Here is a 19,208-nt window from a genome sequence, read left to right as displayed (position 1 = left end):
AGCTGACAGTTCTAATACACTGCACTACGCATGTAGTGCAGTGTATTAGAATAGCGATCAGAGCCTCCTGCCCTCATGTCCCCTAGTGGGACAAAGTAATAAAGTAAAAAAAAAGTTAAAAAAAGATGTGTAAAAATAAGAAAATAAAAGATTTAAAAGTAATAAAAGTAAAAATCCCCCTTTTCCCTTATCAGTCCTTTATTATTAATAAAAATATATAAACAAACAAATAAACTATACATAATTGGAATCGCCACGTCCGTAACGGCCTGAACTACAAAATTATTTTATTATTTATCCCGTGCGGTGAACGCCGTAAAATAAAATAATAATAAACCGAACCACAATCACAATTCTTTGGTCACTTCACCTCCCAAAAAATGGAATAAAAAGAGATCAAAAAGTCGCATGTACCTAAAAATGGTACTGATCGAAACTACAGTTCGTTACGCAAAAAATAAGTCCTCGCACGGCTTTATTGATTGAAAAATAAAAACGTTCTGGCTCTTAGAATAAGGTAACACAAAAAGTGAATGATTGTTTACAAAACTTATTTTATTGTGCAAACGCCATAAGACATAAAAAAAACCTATAAACATAGGGTATCGCCGTAATCGTATCGCCCCGCAGAATAAAGTGAATATGTCATTTATAGCGCACGGTGAACGCTGTAAAAAGAAAAGAATGTGGGATATTTCTCAAAACTGCAGAATCTGGGCAATACGTATAAAGTTGCGTTTCTCTGATAAATCCTTTTGTGTTATAAAAAAAATGGTATAAAGAGGATTTTCTGACAAAAAAAAAATGTAAATTTCACCTCTACTTTGCTCTAAATTTCTGTGAAACACCTAAAGGGTTCATAAACTTTCTACATGCTGTTGTGAATACTTTGAGGGGTCTAGTTTCTAAAATGCGGTATTTGATAGGGGTTTCTAATATATGGGCCCCTCAAAGCAACTTCAGAACTGAACTGGAACCTAAAAAAATAAATAAATGAGGCAATACTTCGCTTCTTACATTATACTGATAATGAGCAGTGCCCACCCTGAGATGACCCCAGTTTTGACCGTTTGTATAAACGGAGACCCCTATTAGACCGTTCCAGTGCCCGGTTTTCCCAAACATACACCCCCGAGAAGTGTATTTCTATTGATGAGTCCCTGGTACATTTTAAAGGGAGGGTTCAATTCCGCGAGTACCTGCCGGGTAAGAGGGCAAGGTATGGCGTGAAGATGTATAAGCTGTGAGAGTGCATCAGGGTATACCTACAGGTTTAGGATATATGAAGGAAAGGCCACCCCCAAACCAGACTGCATCCTGGACTACAATAGGTACATGGGAGGGATGGACTTGTAAGATCAAGCCCTGAAGCCCTACAGCGCCATGCGGTGTGGTATAAGAAGCTGGCCGGGCACATCATACAGATGGCATTGTACAATGCGTACATGCTACGTCGATGTGCAGGCCAGACGGGAACTTTCCTGGAATTTCAAGAGGTGATTATCAAGAACCTAATCTTTAGGGACCAAGAAGGGGGGGCACCCAGTACTTCTGGAAGCGAGCCCACACGCATCGTACCAGGGCAACACTTTCCAGGAGAAGTTCCCCAAACTGGCAAGAAGGGAAAAAGTCAAAAGAGGTGCAAAGTCTGCTATAAGAGGGGGATAAGGGAGGACACAATATATCAATGTGACACGTGTCCCGAATAACCAGAGCTCTGTATGAAAGTGTTTTAAAATTTATCATACATCCCTTGGTTTATAATTTACCCCAATTTTACTTACCCTGATGCACTCCGCACAGCTTATCCCCCCTCGTCTTTCCCCTCTGGGCCCTGCTGTGTGTCCAGGCAGCTGATAACAGCCACATGTAGGGTATTGCCATACCCGGGAGAACCCACATTACTGTTTATGGGTGTAGGTCTCCGGTCAAAATGCTCACTACACCTCTAGATGAATGCCTTAAGGGTGTAGTTTTTAAAACGGGGTCACTTCTTGCGGGTTTCAACTGTACTGGTACCTCAGGGGCTTCTGCATACATGACTTCGCACTAGAAAATCCCGAGTAGGCCAAATGGTGGTCCTTTCCATCTGAGCCCTCCCATGGGCCCAAACGGCAGTTTATCACAACAAATGGGGTATTGCGGCACTCAGAACAAATTGCGCAACAGAATGGGGTATTTTGTTTCTTGTGAAAATAAGAAATTTTCAGCCAAAACTACATATTATTTGACAAAAAAAATTTTGTTTTCATTCCCAGCCCAATTCAAATAAGTTCTGTGAAAAAACTATGGGGTCAAAATGGTCACAACACCAATAAATGAATTCCTTGAGGGGTGTAGTTTCCAAATTGGGGTCATTTGTGGTGGGTTTCCATTGCTTTGATACCTCTGGGGCTCTGCAAATGCGACATGGCACCCGAAAACCAATCCAGCAAAATCTGTACTCCAAAGAACACACAGTGCTCCTTTCTTTCTGAGCCCTCCCATGGGCCCAAAAAGCAGTTTATCACCACAAATGGGGTATTTCCGCACTCAGGACAAATTGGGCAACAAAATGGAGTATTTTATTTCTTGTGAAAATAAGAATTTTTGAGCTAAAACAACATATTATTGGAAAAAATATATATTTTTTAAATTCCCAGCCCAATTCAAATAAGTTCTGTGAAGAAACTATGGGGTCTAAATGGTCACATTACCCATAAATGAATTCCTTGAGGGGTGTAGTTTCCAAAATGGGGTCACTTCTGGTGGGTTTCCATTGCTTTGATACCTCTGGGGCTCTGCAAATGTGACATGGCACCCGAAAACCAATCCAGCAAAATCTGCACTCCAAAGAACACACAGCGCTCCTTCCCTTCTAAGGCCTCCTATGGGCCCAAACGGCAGTTTATTGCCACAAATGGGGTATTGATGCACTCAGGAGAAATTGGGCAACAAAATTGAGTATTTTGTTCCCTGTGAAAATAAGAAATTTTGGTAAAAAAGTACATCTTATTGGAAAAAATGTCATTTTTTTAATGTCACAGCCCAATTGAAATAGGTGCTGTGAAAAAACTGTGTAGTCAAAATGCTAACAACAACCATAAATGAATTCCTTGAGGGGTGTAGTTTCCAAAATGGGGTCACTTTTGGTGGGTTTCCATTGCTTTGATACCTCTGAGGCTCTGCAAATGCGACATGGCACCCGAAAACCAATCCAACAAAATCTGGACTCCAACAAACATATAGCGCTCCTTTCCTTCTGAGCCCTCCCATGGGCCCAAACGGCAGTTTATAACCACAAATGGGGTATTGCCACACTAAGGACAAATTGGGCAACAAAATGGGGTATTTTGTTCAATGTGAAAATAAGACATTTTGATCACAAATGACATTTTATTGGAAAAAATGACATTTTTTTCATTTCAGAGCCCAATTCAAATACGTGCTGTGAAAAAACTGTGCGGTCAAAATGGTAACAACAACCCTAAATGAATTCCTTGAGGGGTGTAGTTTCCAAAATGGGGTCACTATTGGGGGATTCCTACTGCTTTGACACCTCAACACCTCTTCAAACCTGGCATGCTGCCTAAAATATATCTAATAAAAAAGAGGACTCAAAATGCACTAGGTGCTTCTTTGCTTCTAGGGCTTGTGTTTTAGTCCACGAGCGCAGTAGGGCCACATGTGGGACATTTCTAAAAACTGCAGAATCTGGACAATACATATTTAGTAGTGTTTCTCTGGTAAAAGCTTCTGTGTTACAGAAAAAAAAATGAATAAAATTGAAATTCAGCAAGAAAAATGAAATTTGCAAATTTCACCTCCACTTTGCTTTAATTCCTGTGAAATGCCTGAAGGGTTAAAAAACTTTATAACTGCTGTTTTGAATACTTTGAGGGGTCTAGTTTTTAAAATGGGGTGTTTTATCAGGGTTTCTAATACATAGGCCCCACAAAGCCACTTCAGAACTCAAGAGGTACCTTAAAAAAAAGGCTTTTGAAATTTTCTTAAAAATATGAGAAATTGCTGTTTATGTTCTAAGCCTTGTAACGTCCAAGAAAAATAAAAGAATGTTCAAAAAACGATGCCAATCTAAAGTAGACATATGGGAAATGTGAACTAGTAATTATTTTGGGTGGTATAACCGTCTGTTTTACAAGCAGATTCATTTAAATTCTGAAAAATGCAATTTTTTCAAAATTTTCTCTAAATTTTGCAATTTTTCACTAATAAACACTGAATATATCGACCAAATTTTACCACGAACATGAAGCCCAATGTGTCACGAGAAAACAGTCTCAGAATCGCTTGGGTAGGTTTAAGCATTCCGACGTTATTACCACATAAAGTGAAATATGTCAGATTTGAAAAATGGGCTCTGAGCCTTAAGGCCAAAACTAGGCTGCGTCCTTAAGGGGTTAAAAACACTTCAGAACTGAATTTGTCCCTGAAAAAATAGCCTTTCGAATTAAAAATGTGAGAAATTGCTGCTAAAGTTCTAAGCCTTGTAATGTCCTAGAATAAATAAAGAATTTTCAAAAAACAATGCAAACATAAAGTAGACATATGGGAAATGTAAACTAGTAACTATTTTGTGTGGTATTACTATCTGTTTAAAGAGGCTCTGTCACCAGATTTTGCAACTCCTATCTGCTATTGCAGCAGATCGGCGCTGCAATGTAGATTACAGTAACGTTTTTATTTTTAAAAAACGAGCATTTTTGACCAAGTTATGACCATTTTTGTAGTACATAATACACGCCCACTTGGACTTTTACTTTTAAACACACCCACTTGGACTTTTGCAATCCTCATTTGCATAACTACAAAAATGGTCATAACTTGGCCAAAAATGCTCGTTTTTTAAAAATAAAAACGTTACTGTAATCTACATTGCAGCGCCTATCTGCTGCAATAGCAGATAGGGGTTGCAAAATCTGGTGACAGAGCCTCTTTAACAAGCAGATACATTTCTAATGTGAAAAATCTTAATTTCTTCAAATTTTCGCAAAATTTTGGTGTTTTCAACAAATAAGCAATGAATTTATCGACTACATTTATTCACTAACATAAAGTACAATATGTCACGAGAAAACAATCTCAGAATCGATTGGATAGGTAAAAACATTCCCAAGTTATTACCACATAAAGTGACACATGTCAGATTTAAAAAAATGGGTCTGGTCCTGAAGGCCAAAATGAGCTTGGTCCTCAAGGGGTTAAATTAATGCTTTGTATACTTCCCAAGTATAAGACCTTTAGGGAATATTTTACCATCTACTCTGTTATTTTGTTACTTTTATTTTATTCTTTTAATTAAACAATTCATTTTCTTTAAAGTTATTTTCTTTTCAAAAACATTTAATATTTGCAAAGTTATAATAATTTTTCTAACTATGCTAATGTGTCTCTAATAGCCAAATAGGAGGTGACTCCTTTTCACTCTGGGCGGTGTAATGTTTTCTGTTTGATGCTGTCTAATCAGCATACAGCTTCTCCCCTTTCCCTGACCAGCAACACAGTGTGATCATATAGTACACTGCATCCATTCCCAACTGTGTTTTCAACTGGTGACATCTCCGGTTGTGTCACAGCTAAAACTGTGATCCTAGTGTCATATGAAAGATTAGAATCTCATCTTTCATATGCCACCAGACAGAGCCGTAACTAGGAAAGACTGGTCTCCATAGTAAACTTTTGACTGGACCCACCCTCCCCTGGATGTCACACACAGTCCCCCTTGTAGATAGTGCTCCCCTGTAGATTCTGCCACACAGCGCCCCCTTGTAGATAGTGCCCGCCGGTAGATGATGCTATACAGCCCCCCTGTAGATAGCTTCACACTCACTTGTAGATAGCGTCCCCCACATCCCCTTGTAGATATGCCATACAGCCCCCTGTAGATACTGCCATACAGGTCCCTTGTAGATAACGCCATACAGCCCCCTGTAGATAGCGCCAGACAGCCTCCGCTGTATATAGAGCCATAAAGCCCCCCTCCTGTAGATTGTGCCATACAGTCCCCCTCATGTAGATACCGCCATACAGCCCCACCCCCCCCCAAAACAACACGGTCTGTAGCCTAGTTAAAGGGGTTGTCCCGCAAAACACATGAATCCCCTATCCACGGGATAGGGAATACATGTATGATCGCTGGGGGTTAAATCACTGGGATCCCAGCAATAAGGAGAACAATGAACCGAAAGTCCCCCGAAGTGCTCCATGAGAAGCATGGTTCTGTGTCTGGCTTGTGTGTCCAGAAGTTCCATAGAATTGGATAGAGAAACCGGTCACGCATGCTCACAAGCCCCCTGTGGATGATGCCACACATACCCCCTGTAGATGATGCCACACACATCCCTGTAGATGGTGCCACATACTCCCCCTTTATATAGTGCCACAAACTTCCCCTGTAGATAGTGCCACATACTCCCCCTGTAAATAGCCCCGACCCCCTCCCTGTCCCCGTAGATAGAGCCATTGTGGCTCCCTATATGAGCGGAATCCCCGGCCAGGTGTCGGCAATACTCTGGCCCAGGATTCCGGTGTTCCAGGAGGAGCCCCTGACTTCATTGTCCGTATATGGACACTAACGTCGTCAGTGGCTCCCTCTATGAGCGGAATCCCAGAGTACGTGTTGGCAATGCCCTGGCCGGTGATTCCGCTACAGATGGTGCCCCTGGAGTCACTTCCCTTATATGGACATTGAAGTCAAGGGCTACTCCTGGAGCACCAGAATCCCTGGCAAAAGCGTTGCTGACGCCCTTGCTGGCAATTTCGCTCATAGAGACAGCCCTGACTTCACTATCCATATAAGAGCAGTGACATCAGTGGCACCTCCTGCAGCGGAATCTCACGGCCAGGGTATCGGCAACTCTTTGGTCGGTGATTTCCCTCCAAGAGGAGTGAATGGCAGAGCAGGAAGCGGATAGTTTCCTGCTCTGCTATGGAATTCAATTGTATCTGCATCTGAGGACTCAATTGAATGTAGCAGTTGCCGGGACAAGTCCCGGGACCGTAATTTCCCGGGACTGTCTCTGTAAATTCGGGACAGAACCCGGCAGTTGCCAATTGGGACAGTTAGCAAGTTTTCACATGTGTTTTGTGGGAAAACCCCTTAAATGGCAGAGTAGGGAGATATCTCCCTGCTCTGCCATAGTGCTCAATAGTATCTGCGTCCTAAGGATGCAGATACTATTGAATGTGGCATTGCTACTGCTGTACCAGCCATAGTGGTCGCTAGCAGTGCCACTGGTCATGGGGGGCCAGTGATGGTGGCACAGGCCACCTCGTGCCTCGGGCCCTGTAGCAGCCGCTATGTCTTCTACAGAGGTAGTTACGCCACTATCACCAGAACCATAGCCAGAGATATGGCTGTTTGAAGTGATCCCCCTTCCCTTCAGCCTCAGTCTCTCACACTATGTGAAGCAGCTTCATGCTGATAGGACAGTGTCAGAGGCTGTGAGGTAGCTCCACCTCAAGAGAATCACTGCTGTTGACACCCACTTTTCCAGGAGAGCCTCATTTGTATATTAAGAAAAAATCACATCACTTTTAAAATAATAACTGTTTTGGGACACAATTTTCACTAGCACTATCAGCGTGACAGCGCCTATTAGATTAGCTAGGAGAAAGGGCATTACTAAACTAGTGACAGATCCTCTTTAAGTCTGGGCTTTGCATCATTCAAAAGCCATTCCAGGATAGGATAGTAGCAGAAATTAGATTCTACAAACCCCTAAAACAAAACTTATCACTATACCAAGAACCTGAGGGAGTGTCTATCTCACCCAGGAATAAAACTGGATGAGAGGAATAAATCCAGATGCGATTGGTTGTCTCAGCAAATCTTTTTTTGCTGAGATCTTTGTATCTTTTGGGCTGGATTTTATGGAATGGTTGGTTGGTTGGTAGTGGGGCCTGCCATTCCCTTTGCCTCCATTATGGGTTTTCCAGGTTGTCCTCAGTCACTGCACAAATTACAATGTCTCACTATACCCCTAAATGAATACCTTCAAGGATGTTACTTCACAATCTAAAATTTCTTACTATAACTCCAGTTGAATTCTTTGGGGGATTTAGTTTTCAAAAGGGGGTTACTTTTGTTGGGGTTTCTAATATTTTGACACCACAGAGTCTCTATTTTCATGACGCAGGGCAGTAGATGCCACTATAGTAAGCCTCAAATGTTGCATGATGCTCTTTACCTTCTGAGCCTTGCCATTGCCGTACCATAGCCTAATAACCATATCTTCATCAAATGGATAGCTCGTATCTGCCGCAGCAAGATTTGCTTCCTGTCAGAGGTTGTCTGCTTGTAGAGTCGTGTCCCAAGCACTAATAGGACATATAGACAGTTTAAAGAGGTATTCTACACTAGAAGCAATTTTTCTAGGGGAGAAATCCTCCATATTATGTCATCAGATTAAACATTTCCCCAAATCCACTGTACGACTCTATATGAAATCAAAGGCACAAGGAAATACAGGCTGGGCCATATATTTCTATGGGTGCCACATTACTGCTCCTTACAACTCAGAACTTGTATGTAGCCGTAATATGGTTGTGTGAATGAGGTCTTATAGCAATCTTATTAGGAGATGTTTGCTGGATGTAGCTGGGAGTTTGTATAAAAGTTGTCATTGGATTGTTGTCTATGTGTCCTTGTAAGTAAATAGATTCAGTGTTAGTCAGCTCTGTAGGGTGAAATGTAGAATGGTCTATTAGATTTATATTGTTCTAACATGTAATAACTTCACATAAGATCATCCCAATATAAAGTGGACAAAAAAAAAATACCTGAAGGCAGTGGTGGGATTTGAACCCACACCTCCAAAGAGACTGGAGCCTTAATCCAGCGCCTTAGACCGCTCGGCCACAATACCATATGTTTAAAGGGAAGGTGTCATTAATTTTTTTATTTTTTATAATATTGCCTTTAGTATGATATTAAAATAAATGTTATTTATTTGTGTTCTTTTGTTCTACTTTTTACTTTTTACTTACTTTTACTTCTCTATGGGGCTGCTGTTTTTTTTCCATCTTTGTATGTGACGATTAACGACACATACAGAGATGGAATACGGCACATACAACCCCATAGAGAATGCAAACGGGAGCCGTTCCATTCTCTGCAGCGTACGCCGTCTGTGTGGGAACGGCGCATGCGCCGCTCCCACACAGACCAAAACGAAGCTCGTTCGCAGAGCGAAATCCGGCGCCATTTTCTTGTGGACCGGAAGCCGCTGCCGGACAGTAAGATGACGACTTCCGGCCGCGGCTTCAGGCCATATGTTCAAGGAAGCGAAGATGCAAGGCATAGGTACGGAGGCGGCAGGAGCAGGTAATTTATGTTTGTGTATGTGATGTGTGTATTATGTTTGTGTATGTTCGTGTTATACTGTCTGCTGAGCACTGTATCTAATCCTCCTACGCTGTGCAGTCGCTCAAAAAATGGTGGCACACAGTGTAGGAGGTTTGAAGATTGAGGTTGCTTTACCACATTGACCATGCTGCAATTTTTGGAACTGCTCCCTCTAGTGCCCAGCACATGGAAATGTTATAAATTAGAATGTAATGTATAATATTTCCTGACTTGTGAAAAAATTAAAACAATGTGTAATCACTCAAATAATAATTGTTTAAGTAAAAAAAAAAACATTTATAGCGACACATTCCCTTTAAGTATTGTTTATGCTTTAAATAACATTGTGTTGTACAAGTTTGTTTTTTAAAAAAACAGATCAGAGTGAAGGGGCTTAGAGAAAAACTCCAGACAACGTTATTTATAGATTTAGAAGATTTGAAATTAACGATACATGGAGAATTTCTCTGTAGTAACTAATCAGATTTATTTTTACGTAAAAAGTTGCGTGTATGCCGTCTTACGAAAGTCTTGTCTGAACAGTGACTACAGAGACCAGCTGCATTGATGGTTCAGTGGTCGATTCCTCGCCTGCCTATGTGAATTCCTGTTATTTCCCTATATTAAATGCTACCACATGGTTAAGTATTGTTTACTCTTTACACAAAATCTTGTCATACAGGTGTTTTTTTTTTCATTTAATGCTACATGGCAAAGTTTTTTGTAGTTACTAATCAGATTTATTTTTATGTAAATTTGCTTGTATCCGGACTTATAAAAGGTTTACCTGAACTGTGACCATCGACTCTTGAGCACTGGTGGTTCAGTGGTTGATTCCTCTCCTGCCATATGTGAGGACTACGTTATATTCTTGGTTAATGAGATTTTTTTAAATGTAAGATATTTACAAAATTGTACCTATTAATTGTTTCCTAGCGAGCGCATCTTCCATACAAAGAGAAGTGGGGATCTGGATGGCACAAACTCTTCCCTTTATTACAACTACTGTCTTCTCAGATCCTGATGGTCACTTTATACTAGTATCATGCACTCTTAATCTCTCCCCTATCATATCTATCTATTTTTATATCCCTAATTCACATTATTTTTAAAAGATTTTATCATTTGAGAGATTTTTTGGTAGGTCGAGATTTCAAGGCTTCGGAATATCCTCAAAACTCTTATTCCATGCCACTCTCTAAACAATTTCGAATTTATCAAGTCAGACATTTTCTGATTTCTTGGAAAGCTAAATTTGATGATCTATCGACCCAAACTACTTTTGAATAATTGTATTAGTTACCTACCTCTACAAATAAGATTTCTTCTTTATGTAAGGGCTTAGTTATTTCCTTGGGTAAACTGCTCTATATGACAAAATGAGAATTGGAGATTTAGTCTCAACAACCAAGTATTAGAGACTATTGGTCCCCTGATATTTTATATAACACCCCCTTTTCTGCACAATAATGGGCAGGACATGATTTGAAGCGATATTGAAGTTCCTGCACTACAATGACAACAGTCACTGCCCACCCCCACAGGACACAAGTTTTGATAGGCTCTATAAAATTAGACCATTAATTGACCCCTACTGCCAAAGTTGTAACACCATTTACTTATTTTTTTTAAAAAAAACTTTTTTAGGTTTACATTTACGGCAAAATGGAAAAAAATCCAGAGACCATAAAAAGACAATTGGGAAGATTTAGAAGAACTTGTATAGAGGACACATGGAGGAATTGTATGTAGTACCTACAGAAAACCAGCAACATGCCCCATTATACAATGTGCCAGTCACTGTCTCCATTATACAAGGTGCCAGTCACTGTCCCCATTATGCAATACTTTCCACATACGTGTCAGTCACATGCCCCCCATACATGTAAATCACAGCCCCCCCCTCTCCAATGCAAAATTCTCACTTCTTACCGACGTCAGACTTTTCCTGCTGGTCTTTCTATGATCAGTAAGCATCATCACTGACTGATACTGACACCTGCTGGCCACACTGATTATGTCTCCTATTAAGCAGAAATATTATTTTATTTTCTAGGGTCCTGATGGATCACCGGCTCACAGGAACTTTAAGGATGTGAGCAAAGTTCTCTACCTCTGTGGCCAATTTGGTCATGGCATGGTGGGAGGAATCCACAATCTTTTGTACAGACAATCCATTTTGTGGGCATGTGCATTGGCATGGCAGATATATTGATGATGTCTTACTCATCTGGGATATTATATTTATATTGTTCTAACATGTATTAACTTCACATAAGATCATGCCAATATAAAGTGGACAAAAAAAATCCCATCTGATGGCAGTGGTGGGATTTGAACCCACGCCTCCGAGGAGACTTAGACCGCCTTAGACCGCTCGGCCACACTACCACATATTAAAGTGTCGTTTAACATTGTTTTTTACAAGTGTTTGTTTTTAAAAAAACAGATCAGAAGGGAGGTGCTTAGAGGAAAACTCCAGACAACATTATGTATAGTCGTCAATTTAGAAGATTTGAAATTAACGATACATGGAGAAGTTCTCTGTAGTAACCAAACAGATTTATTTTTACGTAAAAAGTTGTGTGTATGCCGACTTACAAAAGTCTCCCCTGAACAGTGACTATAGAGACCAGGTGCATCGATGTGCATTGAATCGTTCAGTGGACGATTCCTCGCCTGCCTATGTTAATTCCTGTTATTTCCCTATATTAAAGTAAAGTAATAAACGAAAATAAAAAACCACACCGATCACAGTTCCTTGCACAGTCAGTGATCAGGAGCGCCACTCTACAAGGAGAAACTTAGGAAGAGACAATACTAAAGCAACACTGCAGCCCTTCTACTCTCTGTATTGAGGGGGGTCCCATCATTGTTAGTCCTATGAGACTAGGTCATCTTTTGACCATTTGTTGTGCATGGTTCATTCTTTTTATATTCTCTATGACTTTTTGCTTCCTCTCCCATTCCCCCTACCATCCTCTTTTTTTATTTTTTATTTTCTCCTTGTGTTCCCTCTTCTCCTCGCAGATTTTCACTTCTGCTGGCACTTTCTGACTGATAGCTAACTCTGACCAAATTGGAGTTGTATGTAGGAGTTGTATGTAGTCCCTAAAAAATACCAGGAACATGCCCCATTTTTTAAAGTGCCTGTCACTATCCCCATTATATAAAGTGCCAGTCACTGTCCCCATTATACAAAGTGCCAGTCACTGTCTCCATTATACAAGGATTGTTACATACGTGTCATTCATATGCCCCCCAGTCATGAAAAACACAGCCCCCCTCTCCAAGATAAAATTGTCACTTCTTACCGACTCCAGTATTCTACTGTGGGTTTCGCCATGATCAGGAGTCATCATCACTGACTGATACTGCCACCTGCTGACCACATTGACTATGTTTCCACTAAAACAAATATTATTGTATTTTCTAGGGTCCTGATGGATCGCCGGCTCACAGGGTGGGACGGACTATAAGGACAGCAGGACTATAAATGGATTCTGTGCCCATTACCTCTGGATCCAGTGGGGAGATATACCAACAATGCAGTTCAGAAGGAAAAGTAAGAAGACAACCGTTTACATTTATCAATTGTTATGTATGGCTGACACATTTATCATGAATTGGTTTGTGCTGGGAGACTATTGTGTGAATAGTAAGGGTAATCTGTACATGAAACAATCCTTAACCCCCTTCCCAACATACCCATATATATAAAGTGGAGGTCCAGTGGGGGAGTATAGAGCGGGCTCACGGGCAGAGAACGAGGGTGTCGGCTGTATGTTGCAGTTGACACTTTAGTGTAACTAGCGGGAGCTCCCTGCCTCCGGCAGCCTGTCAGAAGCACAATATACTGTAAAACATTGGTATTGTAGTATATTGGGCAAGCACGGGCGTAGCTAAAGGCTCATGGGCACTGGTGCAAGAATTCAGCTTAGGCCTTCCTCCCCAACATCACCAGACCTCTGTGCACTCCTGTGCCCGGCCACCTTGCCCGACAGCCCCATGGATGCCTCCACAGTATAATGCTCCCCATAGCTGCCCCCACATAGTATAATGCCCCCCAAAGCTACACACTACATCGCGCCTGCCTGCTCCGAGCCGCTCATGGCACAATGAATGCTGGAGCATTGAACTGTATCTGCATCCTGAGGACACAGACACAGTTGGAAACAGGACCAGCATAGTCATTGCTGTGTGGCAACGGGGGCCCTGTGGGCCCCCAAGACTTAGGGGCCCGGTCACAACTACGACCCCTATAGCTAAGCCACTGCATGCAACAATCCGACAATTGCTTTTTCCAGGAAACCTAAGGGGACTTATAAAAATAAAAGCATTCCCCCCCCACATAGATTTTTTTTGTCCAGTTTCCCACTACCTTAGAAGGTACAATAAATGGTGTCGTGAAAAACAAAGCCCTCATACGGCTCTAAAATACAAAAAAAGAATTGTGGCGATACTAAATTTATATAGTTTTTTTTATATTTTACTCCTTTTACAAGGAAAAAACTTATTGTTGAAAAAAATTAATATTTTGAGTTGCCAAATGCTGAGAGCCATAACTGTTTTAGTGTTCCATCGGATGAGCGGTGAGGGCTTATTTTTTGTGGGACGAGCTGTAGTTTTTAATGGTACTATTTTAGGGGTACATTTTTCAGACTTTTATGGATGCGGCAATACCAATTATGTTTCTTATTATTATTTTTGTACATTTTTTTTATTAGTGGGAGAATGGGAAAAGGCGGGGCGGGTTTTTTTTAACCTTTAATATATTTTTTGTAAATAAAAAATAGAATCAGGTTGTATGAAGCTAATAAAGTGCTACCCAAAAAAAAACTTGGCAGCGGTGGGATTTGAACCCACGCCTCCGGAGAGACTGTAGCCTAAATCCAGCGGCTTAGACCGCTCGGCCACGCTACCACATGTGCCAATTAAAAACAGAAACTTGTAACTGCGTTACAAAAGTTTTCTTGTTTCAAGACAAGAAAAAAACAAAAAAACATAAATTAATTCCCAAAAGACATGTCATAACACTAGTCCAATGTTTTGCTTTCTCTCAAATCCTGCTCACACCGGTGTTTGGATGTTGTTTTTTTACACCTTTAGGGTATGTTCACACGCTAGCTGTCATTTACGGCTGAAATGACAGCCTGTTTTCAGAAGAAAACAGCTGCGTCGTTTCAGCCGTAAATGCTCCTCCTCGTAATATACGAGGCGTCTGGGGCGCTCGTATATCTTGAGCTGCTCTTCATTGAGTTCAATGAAGAACGGCTCAAATTACGTGGCAAAGAAGTGCCCTGCACTTCTTTGCCGAGGCAGTCAATTTACAGCTGTCAAACGACGATGCGTAAATTACAGGTCGTCTGCACAATACGTCGGCAAACCCATTCAAATGAATGGGCAGATGTTTGCCGACGTATTGTAGCCCTATTTTCAGACATAAAACGAGGCATAATACGCCTCGTTTACGTCTGAAAATAGGTCGTGTGAACCCAGCCTCATAAATGGACATGTGGTAGAACAGCTGGGCCGTCTACGGAGGTGTCATTGGCCTGTGAACTTCTTGCACTTAAGTGCAATGATTGGAGAGAGGTTTTCATGCTGAGCACTATACACACTGACACCAAGGTCACTGTCAGAGAGAGAGGCGCTACTGCGAACAGACAGAAACCGCTCTGTATTACAGAGTACAACAGGTTCATGGGTGGCGTTGACCTTTCAGACCAGGCTCTCCACCCTTATTTGATCAAAAGGAAAACTAGAGCCTGGTACAAGAAAGTGGCAATATATCTGATGCAGGTTTCTACTTTCAATTCCTATGTAATATACAGAAAGGCCCAGGGAACCACGACATATCTGGAATTCCAAGAAAAAATTATTGAACATCTTTTATTTGAAGGAGGGGAAGTAGGACGCCATGAGTCAGAAGATGTCAAGAGACTCACGGAGCGTCACTTTTTACATCCTGAACCCTGCCACTGGGACGCAAATGTATCCGCAGAGGAGATGCAGAGTTTGCCGAAAACATGGCCGAAGAAGCGATTCACATTTTTTTTGCTCTTCAAAACCATAACAGTGTAATTACCCATGCTTTGAGACCTACCATGCAGTAGCAAATTACTGAATTAGCGAAAGCCAATATGGGGAGGAATTCCTTATGCAAAAGTGAACCTGTCGATGATAATTCTGGGTGAGGGGGTGGTCTTTACTTCTGTATGGAAAAACTTTTTTTCTTTTTTCATTCTCACTATACCCCTAGATGAAGATCTTCAGGTCTGTGATAATACATAGTGTCATAAACATTTTATTATATTTTATGTCAGATTTCAACAAAAATCTGAAAAAAATCTGAAAGGCCTAGGTACAAACTATACCAATAGGTAAAAACCCTGTGGGGTCTTCTTTGTAGAGGCATGCAAAAGTAAAAACATTATTTCTTTAAAAACTTTTACACAACAAAAACTGATTTGTTTCCTCATTTTTCTGCATTTTTGTAACATTTTGAAAAAAATAAAAAAAATAAAACCTATAGTATATACCACCAAAATAAAGCCCTGTTTCTGCTAAAAAAAAAATCCCCATACCAAATTTGTAGGGATACATTCGATTCCTACAACGTTATAACCAATTAAATAAAGACATAGTGAAACTGCTAGTTTTGCTTTGGTCATTAAGGCCCAGAATGCATGCAGGGGGAAGGGGTTAACTACATCCAATGTAATAGTACATTATTGTCGTTAAGGACTTAATGTAACACAACGTACTGATTTGATAAAATAGTTTTTCATTTATTGACTGGACTGTACGATTACTGGGATATATAATATATGTGTTTCGTTTAATGATTTTTATTTAATAAAAAAAAATGTTGACAAAAATTATTGAACTTTTTTTAAAAAAAATGGTGTAATTGAAAACATTTTTATTACACCAGATGACTTTAAGTTTACAATTGTATTATTATTTTTTAATATAATGTCTCTTTAATGTGTAAATTGTGATATCCAAGAGTTTAAAGCTTTGGACTTGAAATCCAATGGGGTCTCGCATACGTTCGGAGGAAAGACCTCATTTAGGAGGTTGAATGCAGCTAGTAGGATATTGGTTGCCATTGGATGAGGCGGATCTGCTCCTCAGAGACATTATTTGAGCAGCAGTCGACTGATCTCACCAATAGTTTTAGAGAAAGAGGATATAGCAACAGGAACATCAAGCGAGGATACAGGAGAGCAAGATCTACTCCTCGTACCGACCTCTTTAAATCTAAACAACGAAATATTGGCGAGCAACATGTACCATTTATATCAACTGTTAATGGGCAATGGGATGCAATAAGAACCATCCTAACTAGACACTGGCCTATTTTGAGATCTGAACCACAGCTGGCACAGGGATTACCTGAAAGACCTCTAATGACAGCAAGAAGAGCAAGAAATCTTAAGGATCTTCTTGTCAATAGCCACTATGTACCTAAACAAACCTGCCCATTTGGTTCGCGAGGACCCAGAAAGGGCTGTTTTCCATGCGGAGATTGTAAATCCTGTGCCAATATTTGCTGTGCAACTGATTTCTCAACGGCTGATGGCAAAAGGCTTTTTGAAATTAGGGAGTACATCTCGTGCAGCACCACCCATGTGGTGTACTACGCCACATGCGGATGCTCCAAGATTTATATAGGACTCACATCCAGAGAATTACGGGTCCGCACGAGGGAACACGTACGTGACATTATGGGGGCAAGAGAGGTTGAGGACCTAACACAATTAAAGACACTACCGAGACACTTCAAAATATTTCATGACTGTAGCCCCAGAACACTACAAATACGGGGGATTGAGAAAGTACACTGTGGCATCAGGGGGGGGGGGGCAATGTGAAGAAGACACTTGCACAAAAGGAGTGCAAGTGGATTGTCCTATTGGGATCAATGAAACCTGATGGACTGAATGAGACATTGAGTTTTGCCCCTTTCCTCTAATTCCTACTGCTGAGTTTATCTGCTATTAATTATATGTTTTTATATTGTAATTTTACTTTTTAGATATTCTTCTACTTTTCCCATATGTCTGGTTACCTTGTATGGTGGAAGTATGATGCGACCCATCTAATTTCTAGGAGAACAAAAGACTACGAATAATGAAGATACAGTGATTCTCCTTGATACAACCATTGCTATGCAGTGATGTAATATTATCTGTAGATGGCGCTAGTGTGTCTTATTATGCTTGTTTAGGTAGTGTCCCTTGTATAATGCATCTAATGGCTTATTATGATGTTAATTTGTCTTCAATTACAATAGGGCCAAAAGTTATGCTAAGTCTGTTATGTGAAAATTTCAACTTTTTAACTATTTGGATACATTTGTATATGTAGTATTATATATTTCACTATTATCTTTGATATAGTGGGGAAAGGAATTTTCTTCACTTCTTCATATACTCACATACGTTTTTTAGGTACATAAAATTATATTTTTTCTTCTTTTTTCTTTCTTTTTTGACCCTACACTTCATTTGGGGTAATATATTATGATGTATTTGGCAATAATTTTTTAACAACATTATCACAATTATGTTATTGTTAGGGGTATTATATGTTGATATTATTTTTTCACTCACTTAATTTATGCCAACGCAATACTGTGTATGTGCGCTGCCATATCATATCTATTTATTTTTCACTTATGTAGTACTCATCCTATATATTATTAAAACTTTTTTGATGCTATATATATATATATTCTGTCTATTTACACAAAACTTTTTTATTGTTTCATTGTTTGTGTATCCTCACATATTATTATTATTATCACTAATTGATGATCCATATCCTATATATTTTATCAGGTTTTCTTAGGGTCACATTAAACTTCGGACAGAACTATTAAGAATGATAGGTTCGATTATGCATTATGTTTGGGACTTTGATCTTTCTACTTTTGAGTCCACTCACCTCCTTGATGACGTGCGCTTGTTTGCTGCTGCGGCTTGCGGCGATGCCCGGCCCCCTCCGGCTCCAATACATGCACTGCGCATGTCCGGAACTCCCGTTACGCGTCGGGACTCCGGATATGCGCTCCAGCATGTGGGGGCGGATGTGGGGCCTGCCTCGCTTCCGGTCGCGTCAGCGGGCAGGCGCCGCTCCTTGTCTCGGCGCTGACGTGGACTCAATTGAGACACAACATATACACTATATAAAGACCATATACATGTTGGGTGTTATGTAACCCCTGAGGAAGCAACCATTAACAGCGAAACGCGCGTTGGGGTTCCCTGTGGTGGATTCTGCACGGATGTGCATAGACAATTTTCATTCCTTCAAATGGGTAAGCTTGCATTGCTATATTGCTCACTTTAACAATTGTTTGGCCCCCTGTTGATCCTACCTGTATCCGGCATTAGCCTTTAAATTTATAAGATTGTGAGGACACTATGGGCAATCAATACACAATCCATCTGATGTGGGCAGAGTATATAGTGCAGTATCTATGTGGGCAGAGTATATAGCCTGCATTCTATGCCAGTATACCGCTTTATCTAGTATGTCTCCGTGCTGAACCATGTACCACAGTGTCAGTACTAGAGTCTTCATTATCATGTGTTTTTAAATGTGTGTTATTTTGTGTAATAAAATTTATATATTTCTATAATTTCTGACTACAAGCTCTATTTTCTCTTTGGTATTGTCTAATAATTATGGAGCAGTCGATCCGATAAATTATGGGGGGAAGTTGGTTTCTTAAACTTTACCCAGCCTGTAACAAATATGCGATCAGAGTCTATTTTTCTGAATGCAGCTAGTAGGATAATGGTTGCCATTGTGGAATGTAAAAAAAAAAAAAACCTTACTAAAAAAAGCT

At 40.4% G+C, this 19,208-nt stretch overlaps 1 non-coding gene across 1 annotated transcript; it reads right to left on the bottom strand.

The window, feature by feature from the left end:
* Positions 1 to 14,187: 14,187 nt before the first annotated feature.
* On the bottom strand, positions 14,188 to 14,269 carry TRNAL-UAG (transfer RNA leucine (anticodon UAG)). The gene is given in 2 exon segments: positions 14,188 to 14,222; positions 14,232 to 14,269. It is a non-coding gene; the product is annotated as a tRNA-Leu (tRNA).
* Positions 14,270 to 19,208: the final 4,939 nt, after the last annotated feature.

This window comes from Rhinoderma darwinii (assembly GCF_050947455.1).
Source record: "Rhinoderma darwinii isolate aRhiDar2 chromosome 3 unlocalized genomic scaffold, aRhiDar2.hap1 SUPER_3_unloc_4, whole genome shotgun sequence".
NCBI classification, from domain to species: Eukaryota; Metazoa; Chordata; class Amphibia; order Anura; family Rhinodermatidae; genus Rhinoderma; species Rhinoderma darwinii.
Note: the sequence above shows the minus strand (reverse complement) of the source record. Positions and strands in the feature narration are given on the sequence as shown.